The sequence below is a fragment of the Protopterus annectens genome, chromosome 1.part2 (genome assembly GCF_019279795.1).
Source record: "Protopterus annectens isolate FY-2018-M chromosome 1.part2, PAN1.0, whole genome shotgun sequence".
In the NCBI taxonomy this organism is placed as follows: domain Eukaryota; kingdom Metazoa; phylum Chordata; order Ceratodontiformes; family Protopteridae; genus Protopterus; species Protopterus annectens.
The window spans coordinates 968,375,030-968,384,332 of record NC_056727.1 but is presented as its reverse complement, the minus strand read 5'-3'; the positions used below and the strand labels follow the sequence as shown (position 1 = coordinate 968,384,332).

The window sequence follows — 9,303 nt, the reverse complement described above, 5'->3', positions numbered from 1 at the left end:
TCACTGAATTCTCCAATTATAGGCCAATAGCTATACTCTCCACTTGCAAAGATTATGGAAAAATGTATTCATAGACAACTCATGCACCACCTAATCCAAAATCACCTTATGGCAGACACTCAGCATGGCTTCCGTCCTCATCACAGCACTACTTCAGCTCTCCTAGCCTTTACTAACACCATAAACCATAATCGCAACAATAATTATATATCCTCAGCCCTCTTTTTGGATCTTTCCAAGGCATTCAATATGGTTGATCACCAACTTTTAATCCACACCCTGCAAACATTCTGTCTAGATACTGGAGCCCTCCAATGGTTTCAATCCTACCTGAATTGTTGACAGCAGGCTGTCCTCTGGCAGAACAAACTCTCTATCCTTCTACCTAACACCCTCGGAGTACCACAAGGCTCTATACTAGGGCCCTTGCTGTTCTCCATCTTCATTAACGACCTTTATACTGTCATCCCAAAAGTCAGCTGTATCCAATATGCTGATGACTCTACTCTGATTTGCTCAGCCACATCTCCAGTAGAGTTATGGTCAGCTACCCAGACCACCTTTAATACAATAGAAACCTGGCTTTCTGAACATCGTCTGATCCTAAATCCCAAAAAAACTAAAATGCTGTTATTTTCACCAACACGTAGGTCTACCGCTTTCACCTTTACCATAAAATCAAATGATGGCACAATAATCTCCCCTGACCTATCTACAAAACTATTAGGTGTCATCATAGACAATAATCTCAAATTTGACCTACATATTAACCAAACTATCAAAACCATCAATAAAAAACTAGGGTCACTTTACAGAATAAAAGCCTTCCTAACCCCTCCAGCTAAAATTGCCATAGCTCGCTCTCCCCTTCTTTCAACCCTTCTGTATGCATCCCCTCTACTCTCGAATTTGAACAAGACTGTCCTTAACAAACTCTAAATTTGCTACAACCACATTGCCAGGTTTGCCACTGGGCTGCCTTTTAGGACACATCATTGCATCAATCTAAATCAGCTTGGTTGGCTTGAACTACCTAACCTAATCCAGTATAACCAACTGATTACGGCCTATAAAATCCTCTATAATCTGGACAATACTCCTGCACTTAAAAATATTATCACCCCCTATAACAATCCTAGACCGCTTCGATCCTCTAACAAACTACTAATTCAGACTAGCAAAATTAATAACACAGCCGGTGATTCTCTCTTTGCAAACTCTGTAAGTAAATCCTGGAACTCTCTTCCAGCTGATATTACCTTACTTTCCACCTTAGGTCAATTTAAAACTAGACTCAAACAACATTTGTCACTTAACTGGCTATGTCAATGTATCAAGCCTGGCTAACTCGAATGTGTAAAAATCTGTTAACCAGTTTACTGTGTAATTTAATTTTATCCTGACTTGTGCTCAGGACTAACTGTAACCTGTGGAACTTGTTTAACTTGCTTACTTATGTAATCTCTGTAAATAGTCTGTTTGTAATATGTAATGCTGGTATTATGTAATGCTGTATCTGCTTACCCTTGGAGCTTTTCTCCCCGGGCCTCTGCTGAAAATGGACATGCATCCAGTCGGGCTATCCCAGTCAACAAATGTAAAATAAAAATAAATAAGATATGGGTTAATGGATCACATTAAACTATATGTAACATCCCTACAAACTCTATATCAATCATTAGATCTTGCTCAATATGTGATGGCTTATCAACCCTTTCATAGAAACCCTAACCTGAGACTAAATAATAAATTAATTGATCTTAAAGAATTCCCCTTAATAATCAACTTAACTTTAATAGATATTTATACACTTCTTAAACTCTCGGCTAATCAGACAAGAAAATAATTAAATTTACCTAAAAATTATCTCGTTATTGTAAGACAAATTAGGGAACGTTCTTTAAGTTAATTTAAAAATGTTAAACCCAGAGAAGAGAATATAATTACATGCTCGAATTTGTGGCAAGCTCTCCAACAAGATATTAAATTTATAACAGCAGCAAATAATTTAATAAAGGAGTTTAAATTCCAAGATAAAGTTCTTGTGTCAAAATATTGGAAAGAGAAAATACCAGAGATAGAAGACAGTCATATGATAAAAGCAATCGACTTGACTAGAAAATCTAGTTCTCTTCAAAAACTGATGTATACCCAGTTGATGATATGGAATAATGCGTATTATACATGCCTTAGCCTACATAAATTTAATTCCAAAAATTCTCCAGGTTGTCCATACTGCAAGGAGCAATCTGCTGATCTTCTTCATATGTTCTGGAGTTGCAAATGCATATACAACTTTGGAACTCACTTAAGATACAACTTCAGAAGATGGGTTACCAAAGTTCAACATTGTCATGGGAATTCATGATTTTACATATTCCCCCAAAAGAAATTTCTAAATCTCAATGTACTGTATTAATCAATATTTTCTTATTAATGAAGCTATACATAGCTACTAATTGGTTGAACCCATCCAAAACATCATGGAATAATTTTAGAGTATTAGCAATAAGGCATATAGTAGCTCACAAACTACTTTTGAACCAACATAATAAAAATATTAACAATCCAAAATATGGGAACAAGTATTTAATATTGTATTAGCATAACATCTTATATTTGAATTTAGCAAGAATTTCTAAACTTTTAAGAGACTCTGTAACAGCAACTTTTTATTACTCGAATTGATCTTATCCACTTTTATACTCTTTGTGTATAATTCAATGTGTCACTTGGAAGCATTTATGTAAATATTGTACATATGTTATGGAGTTAGTTACATTAGTTGATAGTTTTTTTTTTTAATTTTCTGTATTGTTTCAATTTTGTATGGAATATAAGAAAACAATAAAAATTATTATTAAAAAAAAAAAGAAGTTGAAATTTCCCTAACCACATCCCTCCTTGCTCTTGAGTATCTCTAAAACCACCTATGCACTCCTCATACCCCTACAACTCGAAGCACACACAGTCCAAGACCACACATTAGTGCAAGTATATTGATATTTCCTTTTCTGAGTTGTTACATGATCCTAAGCTTTTAAACACTCAAGAGTCGGTAAAAAAGTGCTTTGATACAACAGAACTGACTACTCTAAATTCACACTAGAACGGACTCCTCTAAATTCAACCAATCAACTACCTAGGGAAATTCCACATAAATATGTATATGTGTATACATACAAATGTGTGTGTGTGTGTGTGTGTGTGTGTGTGTGTGTGTGCACGCAAATATATACATAGAGAGAGGGGCATGAAGATGCACACATATGCCAATTTGTGTATATTAATATATCCATATATGTACGTTCATACATACAGTGGATATAAAAAGTGTACACACCCCTGTTAAAATGCCAGGTTTTTGTGATATAAAAAAATGAGACCGCAATAAATCATTTCAAAACTTTTCCCACCTTTAATGTGACCTAAAACCTGCACAATTCAATTGAAAAACAAACAAATCTGTTCGGGGAAATATATAAAAAATCAAAGGCGCAATATATAAAAAAATCAAAGGCGTACAATAAGCTGGTTGCATAATTGTGCACACCCTTAAACTAATACTTTGTTGAAGAATCTTTTGATTTAATTACATCCTTCAGTCTTCTTGGGTACACATCTGCCATCAATTAAAGAGACTTTGATTAACCCTAAATAAAATTCAGCTGTCCTAGTAGGATTTTCCTGACATTTACTCAGTTGCCTGCTACAGCAAAAGCCATGGTTCACAGAGAGCTTACAAAGCATCAAAGGTATCTCATTATTGAAAGGTATCAGTCAGGAGAAGGTTACAAAAAATTTCCACAGCATTGGATATACCATGGAATACAGTGAAGACAGCCATCAAAAAGTGGAGAAAAAAATGGGACAACGGCGACATTGCAAAGAACTGAACATTCCTCCAAAATTGATGAAAAGACAACGAAAACAGGTCAGGGAGGCTGCCAAGAGACCTACAGCAACACTGAAGGAGCTGCGGGAATTTCTGGCACGTACTGGTTGTGTACTACATGTGACAACAATCTCCCGTATTCTCCATATGTCTGGGCTATGGGGTAGCGTTGCAAGATGGAAGCCTTTTCTTACAAAGAAAAACATCCAGGCCCGGCTACAATTTGCAAAACAATACATTAAGTCTCCCAAAAGCATGTGGGATAATGTGCTATGGTCTGATGAGACCAAGGTTGAACTTTCTGGCCACAATTCCAAAAGGTACGTTTGGCGCAAAAACAACACTTCACATCACCAAAAGAACACCATCCCCATGGTGAAGCATGGTGTTGGCAGTATCATGCTTTGGGGTTTTATTTATTTTACATTTGTTAACCGGGTTAGTCTGGCTGAGCTTTTGGCTCATTTTCAGCAGAGACCCGGGGAGAAAAGCTCCTCTGGAGTAGAAAACACTGTATTAAATGTTAGTAACATAGTAGTAAAAATCAGCTATAGGATCTTACAAGCAGAAACCTGGAGAGAAAAAAAGCTCCTCGGGGAATTCAATTATACACAGTATTAACAATTGGCAGACAAGTATGTGAGTCATTACAAACAAGGTTTTAAACAATTAGCAGAAGAAAAATGTGACTAGTTACAATATTATTTAAGCTGCTTAGAGCAAAATGAGTTAATAGGCAGATGCTTATTTAAAGTGGGTAGGATCTAGTTGTATAGGAGTTTGGAAACAAGAAAGGAAAGTAGGAATGGCTGGTAGGAGATGTAGGGGAGGTAGAGTATAGGAGACAGAGTAGACAGGTAGGTTGTTTTGAGACTGTAAGAATTAAGAGTGGTTGGAGATAGAGGAAGGGAAGAGGTAGAAGAGGCAGGGAAATACTGTTAGAGATACATTAAGAGTGAGGTGGTGAAATGATGGTGGTTTCAGGGTGGTTGGCTACAGTGGCAAGACCACTTTGTTTTTAAGTATTTCTTTGTGGCTAATTTGAAACTTTTTCTATGCTAGAGGGATTTTATTCCAAGGGGAGTTGGTTCCAGGATATAGCTGGATTATAGTTATAAAGAAGGCAGCCTATTTTGGTTTTGGATTTGTAGATGTATAATAATTCTTGATTTGAGCTGCATAGCGTCCTAGCAAGGGAATATTTGGATATGATAGTGGACAGGGTGGGGCAGAAGGAGGGTAGATAGAGAATAGAGTGGATGATTTGTACTTGGTATAGTTGCAGCAGCTGAGGGAATTCTAGCCAGTCTAGTTGCTATAGTGCTAAGCAGTGGTGTGACTTGTAGGTTTGGTTAGCTGCAAATCTGGCGATCTTATTATAGGTAGTTTCAAGCTTGGAAATAAGCCTGGGAGAGAGTTATTTGGGCAGCGTTAGTTAAGTATTTCTTGCTACGGAAAAGGTGTCCAAGTTTCTAATGAGTTCTTTTTACTGAGTTAGTAATATAGAGATCAAACTTAAGCTGATCATCTATTGTAACACCTAGCAATTTAGTACTAGATTCAGCTGAGATGATAGTGTTGTTGCAGGATAAGATGGTAAATGTACTTTTGAATGTGATGATGTTTTTAGAGAGGAAGAGTAGGAGCTTAGTTTTTTTTTTGGAATTATGTATTAGTTTGCTATCACTAAGCCAAGTCTCAGTGGTGTGGAAGGATGCCTGGGTAGTTGAGTGGAGGTCAGTTGGGTTGTCAGCAATGGTTATAACAGTTGAGTCATCAGCATATTGCACGAGAGATGACTGGGGACAAGAGGAGTAGAGCAAGTTGGTAAAAATATTAAAGAGTAGTGGTCCAAGTATGGACTCTTGGGGGACTCCCATTTGTACAGTGAGAGGGGAGGATAGTGCAGAGAGCCATTTAACTGATTGCTGGTGGGTTGAGAGATAGCTGGATAACCAGGAGAGAGTACGGGGAGACAAATTTAAGTTAGTGAGTTTATCTAGGAGGAGTGGGTGAGAGACAGTGTCAAAGGCTTTAGAAAGGTCAAGGAATAGGCATGAGACAATTTTACTGTTATCATGAGCTAGGGAGACAATGTTGATGAATGATATGAGTGCAGTAGTAGTACTATGCTTGGGCTGGAAACCATGCTGTGTGGGTATGAGAAGGTTTACCTAGTGAAGGTAATTTATTACCCTCTTGGGAATGCATTTCTCTAGGATTTTTGAGAGTGGAGAGAGTATGGCAATTGCTCTGAAGTTGGATATGTCTGAGGAGTTGCCCCCTTTGTGAATGGGTAAAGAAATTCTTCCATACAGTGGGGACATAAGATTCAGAAATGGATTGGTTGAATAAGAAGGATACAGGATAGGCAAGAGGTTCAGAGGCAATCTGCAGGAAGTAAGAGGGTAGCTTGTCAACAGATGGAGAGCAAGGTTTAAGTTTAGAGAGTAATGACTTGGCATAGTTAGTTGATACTGCTTTTAGAGAGGAGGAGCTAGGAGGGTTTGGAAGAGGTATAGAGTTTGTGGGGGTGCTAGTGTTGTTTCTGGGGGGGGATTTATTATGGAGGTTATTGAGTTTATAAAAATGATTGTTAAATTTGTTGGCTATGTCTTCAGGTGTTGCAATGGGACATGGGTTAGGAGAGGAAGGGTTTCCTAGATGAAGAGTCTGGTTAACAGAGCTCCAGAATTTCTTTGGGTCTGATTTAAGAGTAGAGGGAGGATTGGCATAGAAGTTTATTTTGTCATAATAATTCAGCAATTTACAATGCATGTTTAACTTACAGAAACAGAGTATTAAGTAGTAGCAGTCAGTGTAACTAGGTGGAATATACTATTACCAGACAATATTGAAACAATGTAGCAGTTTCACCAGTTTACCATACATATCATTCAGCACTTTAAAAAGAAAGAGTATTTCTACCTTAGTACTTAAAAAAGAAAGAGTATTTCTACCTTAGTACTATTTAGAGGAACTCTGAATCAGGTTTACTGAAATTGGGAGCAGGCAAAATCAAAAACATAAGCTTCTACTATCCAAATATAAACTATACCAGCAAAAATAAAAAATAACTGGAAAGCTACCTAGAGAGTAATTACTGTACTACTCTATGCAGGGACATTGAGTTTACAGTGTGGAATACAACACTGAAAAAAAGAAAAATAATACTATCACTTACTACAGATACTACACCTGGAGGGCTTTCAGTTGCAATTAGAGCAAATATGGCATCTAGGGTTTTTAAAACCTTTGGTGTGTTGTACCTGAGCAATCACTTGGGGGGTGGGGGAAGGGAGGGAAACCTTCAATAGGAATTTAAAGTAGCAGGGGAGAAGCCAAGGGACTCTGCTAAACCTAGCTAGGATTGCTTTTCTTCAGCTGGAACTGGGGCTTTAGTCAAGGTGGAGGGAATTATGAACAGTTCCAACTCCCTGTCACTTTTGGCCTAAAACCTTCAGGTGTCTGCTAGAAAGCTGAAGATGAAGAGGAATGTCACCTTTCAACATAACAATGACCCCAAGCATACATCCAAATCAACAAAATAATGGCTTCACCAGAAGAAAATTAAAGTTTTGGAATAGCCTAGCCAAAGCCCAGACCTAAATCCAATACAAAATCTGTGGGGTGACCTAAAGAGGGCTGTGCACAAGAGATGCCTTCGCAATCTAACAGATTTGGAGGGCTTTTGCAAAGAAGAGTGGGCAAATATTGCCAAGTCAAGATGTGACATGCTGATAGACTCCTACCAAAGAAGACTGAATGCTGTAATTAAATCAAAAGGTACTTCAACAAAGTTTTAGTTTAAGGGTGTGCACACTTATGCAACCAGCTTATTGTACATTTTTTATATTTTTCCACTAACAGATTTGCTAGTTTTTCAATTGAATTGTACAGGTTATAGGTCACATTAAAGGTTGGAAAAGTTTTGAAATTATTTATCGTTGTCTTATTTTTTTATATCACAAAAAAATGGCATTTTTACAGGGGGGTGTACACTTTTTATATCCACACTGTTTATCTATCTGCGTATCTATAGCTACATATCTATCTATATATATATATATATATATATATATATATATATATATATATATATACACACACACACTAGACAGTACTGCCTTCTACTGCTACTGAAACTGAAATCAAAAATTTAAACTGTTTTCTGAACCTGCAGATTTAATGGCAGCTTTTTAAAAAACATGACATTTTATGCAGCATGAATGTACCTCGATGTAATAATGTATTCAAGTCGCCAATTTTCATTCATGTTTCCTTGACTGATTACGTCACAGCTCCCGTGCTTCTTAAATATACTTACAGCAACCGGAAATTTCAAATTACATATTACATTATGAAAATTATAGTCACACCCGCACCACCTAGCAAGTGCAGCTCGTAATTTACATTTGGACTTCATTCCATAACAAACTACTAACTTATGTAAAATCGATGAATGTGTGTAAATAAACGGAATGACAGCAGTGTTTGTTAACATGTTATAACTGAAACTTCACAACACCTGTAGCTGTGAGTGGAAAGAAGACTGAAAGAAAACAATTTCCACACAGACCATGCGAACGAGAAAAATGAGTAATAAAAGAGAAAAAAAATCCTAGTTGTCTTTATGTTCACATATCCCATCACTCGGTGTAAAACTTGCTCTTTTCTTTATACGAACGTCGAGAATCAAAACAAGACTTAAAAATAAGCAAGTGAATTATGTATCATGATAATATTAACTACATACATGTGTTATAAAAAACGTGAGTGTACCAGCACTACTCCACAAATGCGCGTTAGGTTGTCAACTGTCAAAACCGCTCAGAAAATAAGTTGTTACCCTTCGCCTCCCGAGCACTCGCAACCCCCTCCCCAGGCGCGTCCACTGAAGAAATGCAGTTTCGGAACGCATTCTTGTAAACTAAAACACACACAATGGACAACTTGTTTTTGCACTTACCTTGCTCGCAGATCACTTGACGTCTGCCTGTTTAACTTTTAAGCTGCTGCGTTTTCGTCGTACTTCCTTTGCTGTACTTTGCTATTGCAGCATTGGGACTTTCCACAAACAACTCAGCAAACGCTTACGTCAATACTCGAAAGAACCACTAAGGGGCGCGTAAAACATAGTGACATGTAGGACACACTAATTATTAAAATGGTCTTTATTTATTCTCCACATTACTGGTATTAATACTATTCGTTAACTCATTTTCAGTCGTTTACTTGCATATAAAAAAAATAAAGAAAAGTATTTAGGTAAAAAAACTGTACATCCCGTCTTTAAACCGTTAAGAATTGGCCTTTTATTCACCTTTGTAGGGAATCTCGAATATTTTATTTTTTTGTCACGTGCGATATCAGGAGGACTGCGCGTAAACACATTATTTATGTAATTT

General features: G+C 37.1%; 1 protein-coding gene across 1 annotated transcript in view; it reads right to left on the bottom strand.

The window, feature by feature from the left end:
* The window catches only part of LOC122792200 (tumor necrosis factor alpha-induced protein 3-like), an 887,411-nt gene extending 878,422 nt beyond the window's left edge, over positions 1 to 8,989 (bottom strand). The window contains exon 1 of the mRNA XM_044059930.1: positions 8,865 to 8,989. The gene's annotated coding sequence lies outside the window, so the exon portion shown is untranslated. The remainder of the gene's footprint in view (positions 1 to 8,864) is intronic.
* Positions 8,990 to 9,303: the final 314 nt, after the last annotated feature.